This window comes from Anabrus simplex, chromosome X (assembly GCF_040414725.1).
Source record: "Anabrus simplex isolate iqAnaSimp1 chromosome X, ASM4041472v1, whole genome shotgun sequence".
NCBI lineage: Eukaryota > Metazoa > Arthropoda > Insecta > Orthoptera > Tettigoniidae > Anabrus > Anabrus simplex.
The window spans coordinates 52,212,285-52,230,097 of record NC_090279.1 but is presented as its reverse complement, the minus strand read 5'-3'; the positions used below and the strand labels follow the sequence as shown (position 1 = coordinate 52,230,097).

The window sequence follows — 17,813 nt, the reverse complement described above, 5'->3', positions numbered from 1 at the left end:
AATTCTCCCCCAGCGATTCTAAAATGCGCATTTTCTACACTTTTTGTCATTTAAAGGCCATGCCCCCTTGCTTGTGTGACAACAGGAAACATGGCGGATGTTCGTTCTATTAGGTTCACCCAGGCAGCGCTTCCGCCTCTCTATGTTATTCTAGCTCGTTGAAGGAGTACCTTTGGCTGTAGGGCTCTTTTGTCTTATGTTATGTAAAAAAAAAAAAGGCATGACTGGGATATGTGTTTAATTGACTGTACAGTTGAAGGTGGGCCGTAAAACTAACTCTGTCTATAATATTTATCCATTTACACAGGTGAAAAGTTATTTGTTGCCTAATGGCAACAGTATGCAATAGAGGGTTAAGCGACTGCACCTATCGAGCTCGGTCGGTGAATCATTAACGGCACAGTTTTCTATCGCAATGATACTGTACAATGAACACATAAATTTCACTCCAGCTACTATTACACTGTTCACGCAACTAACGAAAAGAAAATATGTGTACCTCACTGCACGAAACACAGCAACTTAACGAGATCTCACAGAAACGAAGTAAGACACACACACACACACACTACGCAAAATACAGTAGGCCACTGTATTAACCAACAGCAATATACGGAAAGAAATTACGTATAGTTATTACGTGGAAATCCTTTCTTTATAAGACAGACATACACAAACAATGAAATGAGATACACATGCGGTTGTATGCTACACAGTCACGGTGCTTCTGTGATGACGTCACGAGCAGGACGAGGGAAAACTAACATCTACTGCACAACCAATCTGGGCCACCCGTGAGCGGGATATTGCACTCAGTGCCGCCAGTGCCCTTTTCAGTAAGTGTCTCATACTACGATTGTAGACATTACGAATGTGTTCAACTACAACTCTCCCCACAGTTGTGTATTTTATTATATATGAGTGTTACAGTGTGATTTATTACAAGTATTGGAACTGTGTGATATAACAAGCCCATTCACATTTCAAGTAGCGGAAGAAGTGTCTCACACTCTGTAGTTGTCACAAGTAATACATCCTTTCCTGAATTCAGCCTGTTCTACTGACTGTTACAAATCAAATTTGTTCTTCAAGAGTTTGTCTTAAGTGATTAAACAACATTCAAATATCGGGTTTTGTTTCTAAGTGGCTGGCATGTTGTTGTATAAGGCCAATTCTACAGCTTATTCCGCTAAGGAAGCTACGGATTTCCTTCATTGAGGAATTGTGATTTATGTCTTTTTACACTGCGTCCACAACCTCTAACATATTGTCGGTAATGTTCAAGTTCAATAATGTACATTTGCTAAATGCATAGATCTTAAGTGAGAATATTAGAAGTTAATATTAATCCTTCTCAGTTTCAGCGTTCTACATATTTTTAATATTTAAAGTTATTAATTTTCTAGGATTTTAATTAAGCTTTAAAAATGAATACGCATATAACTAGCTTGCGTTAGAAAACTCCCAGCCTTTGCGTTGCAAGTGCCTGCAAGTTGTGTGTAGTAGCAATCTATCATGTATCTAAATTTGGGGGAATGAGGATTTTTTTTCTGAAGAGCAACGCAGATGAAGAAATGCGGATGGTAGTTAGACAAAAAATTGCAATATTTAGTGTGTAATTTTAATTACCGATATTGTTTTGCTGTGTTATTTACCTCTGTGTGCAATTTTATAGTGAGGCTGTGAATGTTGAGTTGTTCATTACTCTGTATGATGCGACATATGGAAGTAGGGTTCAAATTCTTGAGAGGTTTCCATTTAGGATATCTGTATCTTGTTTTATCCGTGTTGTTATGGAGATTCTTCTGTATCACATCAATACCCCGCAGCAGCTATTTCTGGTAATTTTTTGTGATGATTTAGGTTACAGTAGGCTGTCTCTCTGATTTATTGCTGTGTAAATGATTTTCAGGAGTGAGTGGTGGTGAGATTGCATGGGGTCGAATACTAGTATCTGCAGCTCTCAAAAACGTTTCCGTGCTTTCCCCATTTTATCATTAATTAACCTTAATTAATGCCACTGCATACCTAATCTTAACCCTTTACTTGGGATTGTTAGTGCAACAATAAACTGCTGGCAGGAATGGAAGAACAATCTTCAGGAATAAATTCTGGCTGTGGAAACTGTAAACGGTATTCAGAACAAGTAAACACGGCACAGTTCAGTATTGTCCCCTATAGTAAAATATACAAAATACAATTGAGCATAGATAGAAATCTGTTCCCTGGCAATGTGTAAGAATCGACAAAATTAGCCACAGGAACGAAGCTGGTATTACCTGTACGAGAAATTGTAGTATTCATTGTTTGTGCAGTATGTTTACATTTACAGTAAAATATCACAAAGTGACTAATGAACACTGCAATTGGGTGAAATGAATTCTCTGGGGCACTACTCGAGGTATTCAACATATAAAGTTAAAAATTTCATGTTTTTCCCGTATTGAATAGAGAAACACACAATATTAAACAGAAGGAAGGATCCACTTTTCAATACTCCGTTGTTAAGTTGTGATCACTTTGTTAATTGTTTTTAGACATTTATGACTAAATTTTTGCACTGCTTTGCCAATTGGCTGATGATGACACTTCAAATGTGTTGAAACCGGTCTCAAACGAACAAGTTGTAACCTCTATTTGGTTCAAGTTAAAACGGAGTATTGAAAGGTGGATCCTTCCTTCTGTTTAATATTGTGTGTATTCAACATAGACAATTTTCGTACCACCTGCGAAACAATAAAAACTGCTTAACATTTAAACCACTCGTTTGACATGGAACTCCCTACAAGGGGCTCTCTGTTAAACACCACTTGGTTGTGTCATTAGACATGACATGCATAGAAAAATAAAGAAAAGGCACTTAAGTAAAGTTTGCTGGCATTGTTCGATGAAATGAGCTGATACCAGTATTGTATAAACTTTTGTCTTCATTTCAACAGAATTTTCTTCATTTTCCATTTCCAGTCTTCTGGGGAGAAATGTGAATCAAGAACCTCCTCAGTTTTTCTCTCTCCACCACTCCTTTCCTTCCTCGAATATTTTTTCTAATTTTACTCCACTCTTCTCTGTACTCTCCTTACCGTATCCATTCACCCCTTTCTGGGCATTCTCCGATGTCATTCTCCTATGACTTTCTCTGTAAATAGTTACTGTGGAACTCTATCCTCTTCCATTCTCATCATGTGTCCATACCATTTCAGCTTATGTGTGTCTATCTTGCCTTTCAGTTCAGGGAATCCAATTCACTCCCTCATTTCTATGTTTCTGACTTTATCCCTTTATGCCCTCCCTATTATTTCTGTAAAGAATTTCATCTTGGCCTCTTGCATTCTGCGTTCATCATGTATTTTTGTTGTCCATGGTGTGTAATACATTGGGTGCAAAATTTTCTTGCATTCCGTTGGATGTCCCAGTTACAGACTATACATCTCACACATTGGTAAAACTCATTGGCTTGTTCAAGTCTCTATCCAGTTTCTTAATTTATTTTCCCATCACCGGGCGGGTTGGCCGTGCGCGTAGAGGCGCGCGGCTGTGAGCTTGCATCCGGGAGATAGTAGGTTCGAATCCCACTATCGGCAGCCCTGAAGATGGTTTTCCGTGGTTTCCCATTTTCACACCAGGCAAATGCTGGGGCTGTACCTTAATTAAGGCCACGGCCGCTTCCCTCCAACTCCTAGGCATTTCCTATCCCATCGTCGCCATAAGACCTATCTGTGTCGGTGTGACGTAAAGCCCCTAGCAAAAAAAAAAAAAAATATTTTCCCATCTTCTTCAATTATTCTCCCTGAATAATTGAAGCTTTCCACAACTTCTAATGGTCTTCCATCTACTTCAATATTCCCAATTCCTTCTCTATTACCTCTCGTCACCACTACTATCGTACTCTTTTCCACACTGATTTTCGTTCCATATTCCTCCATCTCCTGATTCCTTACATTATCTTGTTCTTGTCCTTCCATTTCATCTTCTCCACATATTACTGTCTTATCTGTAAAGAGTGAGGCCTTTGCCTCCTTGGTTCCCATTTATTTGTTGTATACTCTTATGGATTTCATAAATGATTGTAATTAAGATTGGAGGGGATAAAACACATCCATTTTGAAGTTCTGTTTCTACTTTGAACCAGTTTGTTTGTCCTATCTTAGTATTCATACTACTTACTCACTATTCGTTCATGGCTTTTATATTATGTTCTTCACCTCTCCCTGCCTTCTTTTTTATCAATGCATCCGAGACCACTTGCCATGGTACACTGACATATGCCTTCTCAATATCGATAAATATCATCACTGAATCCAGCCTAAATTCCCATCTGTTCTCCGTCACGTTCTTTAGATTGAACAGATTAAAAACTTTTAAAATTATGTTTACACTGAATATGGAGTATGACACCATATGTAAGTGAAACACAGATAATAACTGGTGCCAAGAAAAACAGAGTTTGAAGCCTTTTAAATGCCGTGTTATCAGAAGTTCTTGAAGATCATTTTGATAGAACATGTCTCAAATAAAGAGATAGTGAATAAGTTTAATGAGAGGAGAATTGTTTGAGAGAATTTGATCCTGGGAAGGAAAATTTTGATAGAACACATCTCAAAGAACTGAACTTGTTCAGTTAGTTTTGAAGCCGATTGCAAAGGATAAAAATGGTAGGAAGATTCCAGTATATGGACCCCGGTGATCAGAGTGATCTGCAGACCGTACAGTCACTGAATTTTCAAGAAAGGTCATCTTGTTGCGGTTTCAGTTGCATATAAAACTGTATGTTAGATAGCTATTAATACGATATAAGGTGTCATGTAATACTTTTTTTTCGCTATTGGCTTTACGTTGCACCGACACAGATATGTATTATGGTGACGATGGCACAGAAAAGGGCTGGGAGTAGGAAGGAAGCGGCCGTGGCCTTAATAAAGGTACAGTCCCAGCATTTGCCTGGTGTGAAAATGGGAACCCACGGAAAACCATCTTCAGGACTGCCGACAGTGGGGTTCGAACCCACTATCTCCCGAATACTTGATACTGTCTGCACTTAAGCGACTGCAGCTATCAAGTTATTATCTATAAGCTTCATTTCTGTATTGATTGGTATCACACTATAAAAATAATTAAAAAGTCACCACCTTATCAATTCAAGATTTATTTACTTCAAAATTAGTAAATTAGGTCAAGACCGGTTTCGACCCCTAAGGGATCATCTTCAGTTGACACATATACAAAAAAGATATTTACAAAAACATCACATGTAAAATATTAATCTTTCAGTTAATTCAATGTTGGTGGGTACATCTTAGTTTTGAAAGTATGTGTGTGAGATTTATAGGCTCACTATGTCTAAATTATTGCATATATAGGTCCTATACTTCTTTATATACAGTATCAAAATTATTACATTCAATATAATTTATCTATTTGATGAAAACAATAGCAAATTGCTTTCTAAAATGGTAAAGTGTGTACATTTTTAGTTTAAAAGTACATGTTGTTTTTTACATGTTGTCATGTTACAATTTATATTACAAAGTATAAAATAAAATTATTCTTGCATTTGTGCTCATTGATAATAGTGAGACTATAGTAGGGTCTTCAAAAATATACTGTTGTTTGAGGTATGCCACTGTATATCTGCTTTTTGAAATGTCAATAACCTGATTACATTCTTATATATAAGTTATGAAGTTTCACTTTTTATAGTTCGGTCTAATGGAAGAAACATAGAATAACCTTCTTAATGTAGATTCTTCATGACTAAAATGGTATATAGTACCTTATTAAAATAGATCCTTAATACTAAAATACAAGTATGTGGTACCTTCTGTGCTTGTTTTATATATTAAAATAGGGTTTACATTTATTCACATTAGTTCTATGGTTTGTTACCATTTGTAAATTTATGGTCTAATATGAAGGCCAGTTGGAAATATTTGAAGTTAGTCTGATGGGAATATTTCAATCCCTTGTTTAGATTGTTTATTTTTGCCGCTTGTTAGGTACAAGCATGGGATAATCTTGTTAAAATGAACTCTTCCTAACTAAAATATAGGTATATGGTAGCTTATTAAAATAAATTTTTGCATTAAAAGTGCTAATTTTTAGTGCTATATGTGCACATTTTTCAAATGTAAGAAAGGGTTAACATAGGTTAACAACAGTACTATGGGTTGTTACCGTTTGTGAGATTGTAATCTGATATAACTGGTCAGTTAGAATGTATGAAATGTTTACATAAATAGGACTGGATACATATTTATACTATACTGCTTTGCCTCTTTTTACAAGTGAATTACGTAGTGTAGTATAGTATATGTTGCAATTTTGTAAGCTGCTGCTGTTGTTGGAGGTATCTTGAGATTCTGTATGTCGTTAAGAAAACATTTTTCTTCTTTTCGCGTGTCGTTACCAGTTAAATGGGTGACGATCATGAAATTGAGTACGTTTGAAATGTCGTGCGTCTTGATAGAGTTGCACAACAAACGTGCGACATTTCAAACGTACTCCATTTCACGATAGTCACCCATTTAACTGGTAACGACACGCGAAAAGAAGGAAAATGTTTTCTTAACGACATACAGAATCTGAAGATAACTCCAACAACAGCAGCAGCTTACAAAATTGCAACAAATACTATACTACACTACGTAATTCACTTGTAAAAAGAGGCAAAGCTGGATAGTATAAGTATGTATCTGGTCCTGTTTATGTAAACATTTCATACATTCTAACTGACCAGTTATATCAGATTACAATCTCACAAACGGTAACAACCCATAGCACTGTTGTTAACCTATGTTAACCCTATCTTACGTTTGAAAAATGTGCACATATAGCACTACAAATTAGCACTTTTAATGCAAAAATTTATTTTAATAAGCTACCATATACCAATATTTTAGTTATGAAGAGTTCATTTTAACAAGATTATCCCATGCTTGTACCTAACGAGCGGCAAAAATAAACAATATAAACAAGGGATTGAACCATTCCCATCAGACTAACTTCAAATATTTCCAACTGGCCTTCATATTAGACCATAAATTTACAAATGGTAACAAACCATAGAACTAATGTGAATAAATGTAAACCCTATTTTAATATATAAAACAAGCACAGAAGGTACCACATACTTGTATTTTAGTATTAAGGATCTATTTTAATAAGGTACTATATACCATTTTAGTCATGATGAATCTACATTAACAAGGTTATTCTATGTTTCTTCCATTAGACCGAACTATAAAAAGTGAAATTTCATAACTTATATATAAGAATGTAATCAGGCTATTGACATTTCAGAAAGCAGATATACAGTGACATACCTCAAACAACGGTCTATTTTTGAAGACCCTACAATAGTCTCACTATTATTAATGTGCACAAATGCAAGAATTATTTTATTTTATACTTTGTAATATAAATTGTAACATGACAACATGTAAAAAACAACATGTACTTTTAAACTAAAAATATACACACTTTACCATTTTAGAAAGCAATTTGCTATTGTTTTCATCAAATAGATAAATTATATTGAATGTAATAATTTTGACACTGTATGTAAAGAAGTATAGGACCTATATACGCAATAATTTAGACATAGTGAGCCTATAAATCTCAAACATATACTTTCGAAACTAAGATGTACCCACCAACATTGAATTAACTGAAAGATTAATATTTTACATGCAATGTTTTTGTAAATATATTTTTTATATATGTGTCAACTGATGATGATCCCTTAGGGGTCGAAACCAGTCTTGACCTAATTTACCAATTTTGAAGTAAATAAATCTTGTATTGATAAGGTGGTGACTTTCAAATTATCTTTATCGTGCAGCTATCAAGCTCGGTCATGTAATACCAGGGGTCCTTTGACTATGATCTTGATATCGACAGATAAGTTAAATTATATTTCCTATGGAAGTGATCACTGTTTTAGAAATCATATAAAACTGCAGGTCCTTAGCTTTGATTGAAGTATCAGTCATAGAAAACTTGAGGTCCTATAGGTATGATCATAATATCAACTGTCATGTAAAATTTCGGGTTTTTTGGTATGATCATAATATTGATGTTCTTATAAAATGAGACAATTGTTGCTTAGTTTGTTGACAAACACCGTAAGTATCAATGACATCAATAAGGTAATATATTTTTCTGGCTTATGTTTCAGTGTATGGTCAGTGGAAGTAATCAACCATACCAGTACCTTCTAACTACTTCAGTTTGCAGTGCAAAATGGACCTGGAAGCAAAAATCAAAGAGGAACCAGCCTGGCTTGAAGGAAAAACAACTGCATCACTTGTAAGTCTCATTCCGGATAACTTTACAGAGGTCAGAAATTAACCCTTAATAGCTGAATAAGTTTGGCAGGGGCATAATTTTCTATGTGCTTCCTCAGTATTAACACCAGCAGTCACCAATTGCTGAATGAGCATCTATGCGTAGTACAACTCTGTTTTGCTTATTTGTCTGGGAATACACCACAACGCACTACACAAAGCTGCCAACTTTTAGGAACTTAAGGTTGGGCTTGGATTAGTCTGTACTTTTTACTGTCAGTATCGAAATTACTTTGGTTTAGGGGTTGCACTTTTTTATTTTTCCCCTCTGATTAAAATAGAGGATGGTTGGCCAATTGTACTTTAAAAAACTAATATCCTCCTAAACTACTGCACCAGTATTAGCACCACATGTTAAAAATTATTACTCGTACCATAATTAGTGTAGAAAAAGTTAAATCACAAGTCTTTCATTAGTGTTTTTGAGCCTGGATACACCAGTCTCCTAAACAAAATGTCAACACAGGTGTGATTATTCTGGGTTACCCTCACATCCACAATGTGCTGGAAGATATTATTATGTGTTTTAAGGAACGAGCAGATTTGCCTATGACATACGAGGGATGAAATTGCTCAAAATCTGAATGTACGTTCTCTCAAAATAAGTATTTTGCTCAGATGTTGAATTCTTCTAGAAAGACAGAATAGTGATTAGTTCATTTTATCGTGGTTTCCCATTTTCACACCAGGCAAATGCTGGGGCTGTACCTTAATTAAGGCCATGGCTGCTTCCTTCCAACTCTTAGGCCTTTCCTATCCTATCATCGCCATAAGACCTATCTGTGTCGGTGCAGCATAAATCCCCTAACAAAAAAAATGTTCATTTTATTCCTCAAATACAGGTCAGATTCTATGTTAAGGGCTCTAGAATGTATGATTTCTGAGAATGATTTCTTTTATCTGCCCCTTCTTAATGGGCTCTGACACTTTAAGGACTTGAGGCACATTAAACAGATTTTTTTCTTTACTCTTTGTCATTATTTCCCTGTCCTTTTTGTGCATCCTTTTCATCCATTCCTTAGTTCAGCTACTCTTCTCTTCTGTATTGAATGTGTTAAGTTGGCATATTCTAGAACTTGTTACTTTAATTCACTTTTATTAGTTACTTAATTTACATGAGAACGTAAGCTTTTAATCACAGTCCCCCCTGTAATGCTGACAAGGTTTTATGAATCTAAGAGTGAAATTTAAATGTCCCATAGTAGATCATAAAAGATCTTCTGAAACTGCAGATATTAACTCCAACACTGCTGATTCTCCACTGACGGTGTCCTCATCCCCTCAGCTCCTCACAGAACACTACATAACATGCTTATAGTAGTGCAATATTTCATTCCTGCTTCTTTCATGTTTATGTTTTTTATTATACACTTGGAAGCATTGAAATTTGCTGTTTCAAAAAGAACTGTATTAATGTTTTATGTAGCCCCTGTGATCTCTTCAAAACCATAGTAGAGAATGTGATTCCATTATTTCTAGTAATTTTAATCTCTCTATAAACAAACTGTATGCCGAGAACAAAAAATCATTTAGAAATGTAACGCTTCTAATTGGTTCAGACAACTTTTATCATTTGATTGATATGATTGATCATATGAAAACAGTTCATACAATTTAGTGTTTGTGCCTATGGCTGCGTCCTTCCAAATTCTGTGTGAGATAGCCCCCATTCCATCTCTGGTATTATATCTTCTGGTATGGCTAGAAAACATTTGGCATTTTATATTTTGTTCTTAGTCTCATCCTTTCTCTGACATAAGGAGTGAGCAAGAATAGTAACACCATTCTCGGTACAGCCTTTGGTTATAACAATCCTCTTCTGGTAGAAATCTTCCTTAAACATTAGTGAAATTTTGAAAGTGACTGTAATACTGGAAATTAATGAATTTAGATGATCATTTGTAGGTGACTGTATTTGTAGATGTGTGTTATGAGCATACCTAATATTTCTTATTTTCCACAGGAAAATTTTGAACATGTATCAGAAGTGATAGCTCTGAAAGAAGAAGTTAAATCAGAGTTAACCGAGCCAGAGTCATCGCAGGAAGACTCTCTTGAGGTAATGTATATAATTTGATAATCCATCGGCAGATAATGGAAATGGATAGATAATAGCTCAACAGATAGCAGGGTTTGATCCATCTTTTTAGTGCACATGGTTGATAGTCCTACTGATAATATACTTCCATCTTTTTAGTGCACATGGTTGATAGTCCTACCGATAATATACTTTTTTATGAGATTGACTGTTTACGTATCTAGTTTTCACTTTTCCTTCAAGTTGTTCCACGATCTTGCGTTATGAATTGTGTAGCAGTTAGGATTATTCCAAAGAACTCTACTTTATGTCATTTGGTAGCTGGTATCATTCCTACTAATACTTTTGAATTTGTTAATTAGTTTTGAACACAAAGTAGCTGAAAGGTACATTCTTTTGTTACTGTTACAGAATATTTTACTAGTAGTTTCCAAATGAAACACCTTTATTATCTTATTGATTATATTAATTATTGTTTTCTAAATAATACAGTAATTTATTGATATAAGTTGCAGGTGATATGCTTGTTTACTGTGATTGTTTGCTTGTATACTACACACATTGTAGCCATCTCTTGGCAAGTGAAAAATATTCTTTTTCTCCCTAATGTGGTCTGTGATGGTACTAGTCCAATGTGACTTATAATATTTGTACCGGGAGGTGCACCTCAACCCCGCACATTGAAAAGAAACGCCTTAGGGAACACTATCTATCGAACAAAACTTGAAACCACTAATGCATAAAGTTGGGACATTGATCAGAAGATGTCACTACTGAATAACTGAGTATGTTTTTTCAATGTTTCCTAAACTGACTGGATTTCTTTGTTTTGTTTTGGTGTACATCAAAAAGTTTGTATTTTTCTCCATAGATGTCCCCACACAAAGCTATGGTCATGCACTCTGGTGCAAGGTGGAATAATTACTGATTTAAAGCAGTTTTGGGTTTATAAGTTTTTTCAACTAAATTTACTTTCATTTATTTTGATACTTCAATGTTTTGCAACACTTCCTTCTCATCCCGCCAGCTTTGAAGTCTGGCCAATCACAAATTTTCTGTATTTATTTTTCAGCCAATCATAAGCTTCTTGTAACTTTTTGAGTATCAAATAAAATGAGAGGGTGTGGTCAGATTTTGCCCAGAGCCTTCTCGAACCCTCCCCTAGAGTATGAAAGACGCGGCTTTTTCTAGTTACCTTGTCTTATTCTCGTCAAATTTCTGACTGTGTGTTAAGACAGGAGGCCTAATTCTTTGGCAGGCAGAACGTCAGCCCAGGTAATGGCCACCATTTTTCTATATCTGTAGCTGTCTCCTTAAACTCACAGGAGGGGAAGCTTCTAATGTTTAACTATGTAATCATCTGTTTTCAAAAATGTAAGCTTTCATTCTGCTAATGTAAAATTTCATACAGACTTAAACTGTAAATTGGGGATAGAGAGTGTGTTACCCTCTCGAATTCCCCTTCAGTTTATCTTGAGCTGGCTACGATTTTGTAACCTTTTTCTTCTGTAAATCACTCATTAACTTCTCTTTCGAGTCACCTCAGTTGTGTAGAATTAGCCTCTGCATCATTGGGCCACAAGCCCAAGTAGGGTTTCAAAAGTTGGTTTTCAAGGAGTGCAAGTTTACGACTGCATACATTTTGAGTTTGGACCAGTAATATAACCTGTTGTTCTCTTCCATGAAGGCCCAGTAGTATTGGTACTAGATACCACTGTGTAAAGGAATTGTAGGTTGTGCCTAGAGATGCCAGAAATTGTATAGTTTTGTGTAATGTTTCCTTGAGTAGGCTGTAATGAATTGGGAGCACAGCATCCTTGGTTGAATTTAAAGAGCATGTAAACTCTTGTCTGATATTGGTGCAATTTTCAGTCGGGCCTTTGGAAGGCCGTATGTGTAACGTTTGGTGCATGGTGCTCTGGAACTCTGTCTTGGGAGATATCTCTCATTATCTAACCAAACGCAACATTTGTGACGTTGTAAACTTTGTTTTAAAGTTTAAATTAATCTTTGATATCGTAGATAGACCCATTAATGCTGACACCTTCTTTCACCTCTCGGCGTTCCACAGATAATCTCGGAACAATATTACTTAAACATGCAATGAATAAATAAGCCATTGAATAGTTATCTTGCCTTTGTTTTTCATACTTCGTAAGATATAGTGTTTGTGAATAGACCTTGTAAGTTCACCATTACTCACCTGAACATTCGTTACATGAATAATTCATCATTACCAGGATGCACATTTGATCACTGTCATCGTCGACTTCATAGCAGGCGTGTCATCTTCTTTTACTATCACTATGTTGCTATGGGGTATTTCATTGCCCATTTATTGAGATATTCATTTCACCATCTCATCCAGGAGATCTGGGTTAGCTGCTGAAAATATAGCCATGTGGGCAAGGTTGTGATGAGAGAGGAAGTATAATCATGACCAGAGAGTGTAGTAATTGGCTCTCCTATAAGGAAAGGGGATGTAGTTAGGTAAGAAGTGTCAAAAGGTTCATCATTTAGCTTTGGTGAGTGGATGTATGTGTTTCAAGAATGGTACATTCTTTATTGGTGAAGCGATAATAATCCATCACTTGTCTGGGGCGTTAAATCAGACTCATGACAGCTGCTTCCTAGATTCCACCAAAGTGTGGTGTTGCAGGAGGGATGAAATGCCACATCAGTCCCATGCCTGCAGTTGTGCGAAGAGTTAGTTTTCTGAGGGTTATTTTGCAGGAAGGCCTTGATTTCTGTAGCTGCTCCATTGAAGTTTGTGCCATTATTGCTGTAAATGTTTAGGGGTTGACCTCTGTGAGAACTAAGTTGATAAAGTGCGGAGAGAAATGTTGTTGTGGTGAGATCGGGTATCATGTCTAAGTAGAGAGCCTTATTAGCTGGCAGTCTGGTCTTGTTTGATTTCACACAATTTTTTTTATTAGATTTGGGCTTGCATAGTCTGTTCTAGTTTTGAGGAAGGGGTATGTTGGGGTTAAAGGCACCATTTTGGTATTTCTCATTAATTATTCCTCTATGTAACACTTTGCATAGAGTAATCAGGATCCTGATTTTTATTCCCCCAGGCGTGAGATCACGGCTGATGATGCGTATGCAATGGGCGAAACATAAATTAGTATGACACGATGTAACATCTGAGATGTGTATGAGTGTGGCTTCTTTTTGTTCCCCTTTCTGAAGAGATCGTAAACTTATCTCTCAGAGTGTTGAGTGCCAGGATGAAGTAGTCCAAGGTGTTCTGCCATCATAATTATATTTGTGAGGTGATACAGAATTTCTAATATTTCCAGTCCACTAGTATTGGAGTATTGTGCAGTCATCCACTGACAAGAAGATGGCCTTCTTGATCTATGGATTAATAGTCTTTATATGAGTTGTTAGTTTCCTGCACAAGATTAATATAATATTTGTGTGAAGGGTTCAACTCCGATACAAACAGTGGACTTTAATTTCACTCCGTTGGTTGTTTACAACAATCTCAGATAATTATATGTTACAAATCTCATGACTTGTCCATATTGAAATGTACATTAAATCAACGAGGTTACAAAAGTTTATTGAAATCCTCGTATTCAATACACATTGGGTTCTTAAAATTAAGAATTTCATCTTGTCATACTAATTTAAGGGGACATGTTTCGCCCATTGCATGTGCATCATCAGCCGTGATTTCATGCGTAAGGGATTAAAGTCATGATCCTGATTACTCTAGTCAAAGTGTTACATAGAGGATCTTGTGTTATAAAAAGGAGGAATCTTAGTCCCATGCCTGCAGTTGTGTGAAGATTTGGTTTTCTGAAGGTTGTTTTACAGATAAGTCTTGATTTATTTAGCTACTCTGAAGAAGTTTGTGCCATTATCGCTGTAAATGTTCAGCCTACAGCCAACAGTGCATAAGCTCAATGCTCTGCCCATCTTCTTTCCCCCGCCTCAATACCATAGAGATACAATACAAGAAGTGCAAGTGTCATTTGTTCTGACGCTACAAAGGCAACTAGTTCATACCAGAAAGGTTGACGGTGTAGGTAAATGTATACACAGTGTTTTTCACAAAATGTTACCCTTTTTTCTGTGATCTTAAATATTGTTCTACCCTCCTCTCATTACTGATTCTTCATTACACATCCCTCTGTAGTCGGTTTCAACATTAAAGCTGTAGCCAACTTCAAGCATGAGTGTCTCCACTTGACTAATTCGACAAAAGGAGGTTACCACATCAACTAATAAAAACATATACAGCAACACACGGTCATGAACCTTTTTTCACTTTAACGAAAATAAAAAGTGAGTGGCCTCCCCATACAAATATGGGTTTGATGCTGCTTGTTGTTTTAAGGGGCCTAACATCGAAGGTCATCGGCACAAATAAGGGTTTAACAGGGTGTCCACCTGCATGGATAACCGCAAATCAGGGAATGTCAGAGAATTTGATTAATAGCGGGAAAACCAGGAAATGTCAGGGAATTCAGAAAATATCTGGAAATTCGTTCTTCGGCCAGATAAAATGGACATACCTTATTTATCCCTTAATAGAAGCACATTTTTTAATTTTTATAACACTAATCTTGGGTAGGCTTATGTCTTTTATGCCAGGAATAAATTGTAAAGGAAACTGAATAAACATTCAAACAAAACCAAGTGTGATATTGAATGTGAAGTAACCAATAGCTTCAGTAGCTATATGGGTAGCCTATAGCGCTCTGATCGGTTGATCCAATTTTCAATGTTTTGATTTGCTTACTATTGTATATTCTGTGTGTTGCTGAATGGAGAGGCCTATATTGCGTTTTCAGCTTTCTAATAGCTTAAATATATGGCTTCCACAGCGAAATATGCACATGGACAACAGATGACTCTGTTTGTTTACTATGTAATGACGTTTGCGATAGTCACTACCTCGTAAAATGTAAAAAGAGACAAAAAACACTGACTGAATGCAGGTAAGTGTGAAAATCACTTGAACTTAATACTCATTCAAGTGCTCATTGCTATTGCGATTATTATTATTATTATTATGATTATTATTATTATTATTATTACAATTTTTAAATGTGCTGATGTAGGTAAACCTTGTGTAAATGCGTAATGCATCGTGACACCATTCAGGCCACACCATGTTGAGTTTCTAACCTATCTGATGAAATGGTTCATCTCGGACGTGGGTGAGTGAGGCTCCTCAGTAATCAAGTGATTTGAAGGTGTTATACAGCAGTGGAAGTGATAAAAACTTGTGGCAGTGTTACGTTTGTATTTATGAATCATACCAACACATTTTTTCGGTATTGTTCTTTTTCTTCCAAATTTGCATTCTAAACAAAATGGGCCGCCAAAACAACAGACTTAAAGGCCCAGCCACTACCATCGATGCCAACGTAGACCACCTCATGAAGTGCACGCTGGACAACTTTATTAATTCGGACAGCTTCCTTAAAAAAATTGTGCAGGCCATTTTGACCTGCATAACAGAAATGGTTATAAGAGAACTTGAAAAAAGTTTAATATTTAATGTCGAAGCATTTTCAGAGTAAACTGAAAATCTTGATAAAAAGGAGGTGGAAATCCACAAAATGAAGGAGGATATGGACTCCAAATGTTATTCATTGGAGCAATACAACAGGAGGAATAATGTAAGATTTTCGGCATCCCCAAATGTTTGAACGAAAACTGAGATCAACTAGTGCTCAGCGTGTGCAAAGCAGTAGGTACATATGTTACACTTAATGATATTGAGAGGTGTCACAGACTGGCTCCTTGATCACCATGGAAAACAAGACCTATCCTATTTAAATTTGTGTCTTATCACTCATGGCAGAATGTCTTCACTAGGAAAAGGAAACTGAAAGGCTCATCCACAACAATCTGTGAAGATCTTACAGCTACCAGAATGTCCATCATGATGACAGCAATCCAGTGTTTTGGTTTTGAAAACACTTGGACTGACGCAGGAGACATCATAATCAAGAAGGCTGACGGGATGAAATTAAAAGTGTGTCAGTTAAAGGAACTTCCTATGGCATAAGCTTCTCTTGCAGTGCTATTTGATCACTTGACTATGTGAGTCCAAACCCATCGTTTACCGTAAGTCACAGCTGAGGAGCTAGCTTTTTTTATTTTTTCAAGTAAATTTGTCTATCTATCTATCTATCTATCCATGTACTGTATTTATCTATCTGTCTAAATATCTATTCACTTAATCTGTCTTCTTATCCTACCCCCTGTCGATCTACATACTCTTTAATAAAATTTTCCTAACTCGTTCTCTTTTAAGTCAGGCCTCCATATTACGTGTACATAGTTCTAACGTCTATACTACGTAGAAAAAGCTCCTACTTGAGTATTCTGTATGCCTAATCTGCTGTTGCACATTATCACTATTATTATTACTGACAATTTAATTACCTAAAATATGTTAATTGCTGACCGTTAATAGGGTGTAGTCACATGCTGTGTTTTAGTTTCATTTTAGCAATTGGCAATGCATACCACAAACAGCCATAATCCCTCTGACCATACCAATATTTTCCCTTGCCACACTTCCCATTCCCCACCTATCCCATCAACCTGTCTACGTGCTAGTCCATTCACCCTGATCTCCCCCTCCTTGAAGTTACAGGTCACATTGTCCAGTCAGCCCTAAATAGACATAAAAGCACACTTCACTTATGTCACCTTAGTGTCAAGAGTTTAGTTTCTCAACTCATATAGATGAACTAAGGATGTCATAGAGAGAAAGAGATCCACCTAATCAATACTAATTTATTAAAATTTTCTTCTTAATAACAGGACATGTTTCGACTCTTCACACGTCATCCTCAGCTGTCATGTACATTCACATTAGAATACATTTTTTTAATAGTTGTACCTTGCCCATAAACATTTCATATTTGACTGACATTAGGTGATATGTTTCAGAGTGAATAATACTGTTTTTTATGTCTAAGTTTAGAAAACTATTATATATTAAAAAGATACCACTTTTTGAACACATTAAAAGGATCACAACATATGATAAAACTTTGCTATGTACATATGACCTTGAATTATATCATTAACGTTCAAGTTTTACGAGTAAAACAAGTTCCTAGAATGACTTCGTCATGTTGCGTTGTTTTTAGTCTTAAGGTCTATATTGCTTAATTTGACAAGGTATAAGCCTAATATAAAGTATATTATAAAAGCATATGCAGCTACATTTAAGCACATTTTATAGACCTTAAGACTAAAAACACAGCAGGCACAATTTACCAGTCGGTGTTGCGCAGAGATATTGATGTGGACCTTTCTTCAGAACATACTAATGCACATATCCTATGAATATAGACTTCCTATCTCTAGTCTTTCAAGGTGTTCTGGATTTTATGGACATGAGTATATTTCAATCATTCACAAAATTTACCAACATCAATGAGTAGATCAGAAGC

The 17,813-nt window shown here is 36.0% G+C and overlaps 1 long non-coding RNA gene across 1 annotated transcript; it reads left to right on the top strand.

The window, feature by feature from the left end:
• Positions 1-753: 753 nt before the first annotated feature.
• On the top strand, positions 754-10,401 carry LOC137503096 (uncharacterized). Its single transcript, XR_011019045.1, has 3 exons — positions 754-836; positions 8,174-8,304; positions 10,306-10,401. It is a non-coding gene; the product is annotated as an uncharacterized lncRNA (long non-coding RNA).
• The last annotated feature ends 7,412 nt before the right edge of the window (positions 10,402-17,813 follow it).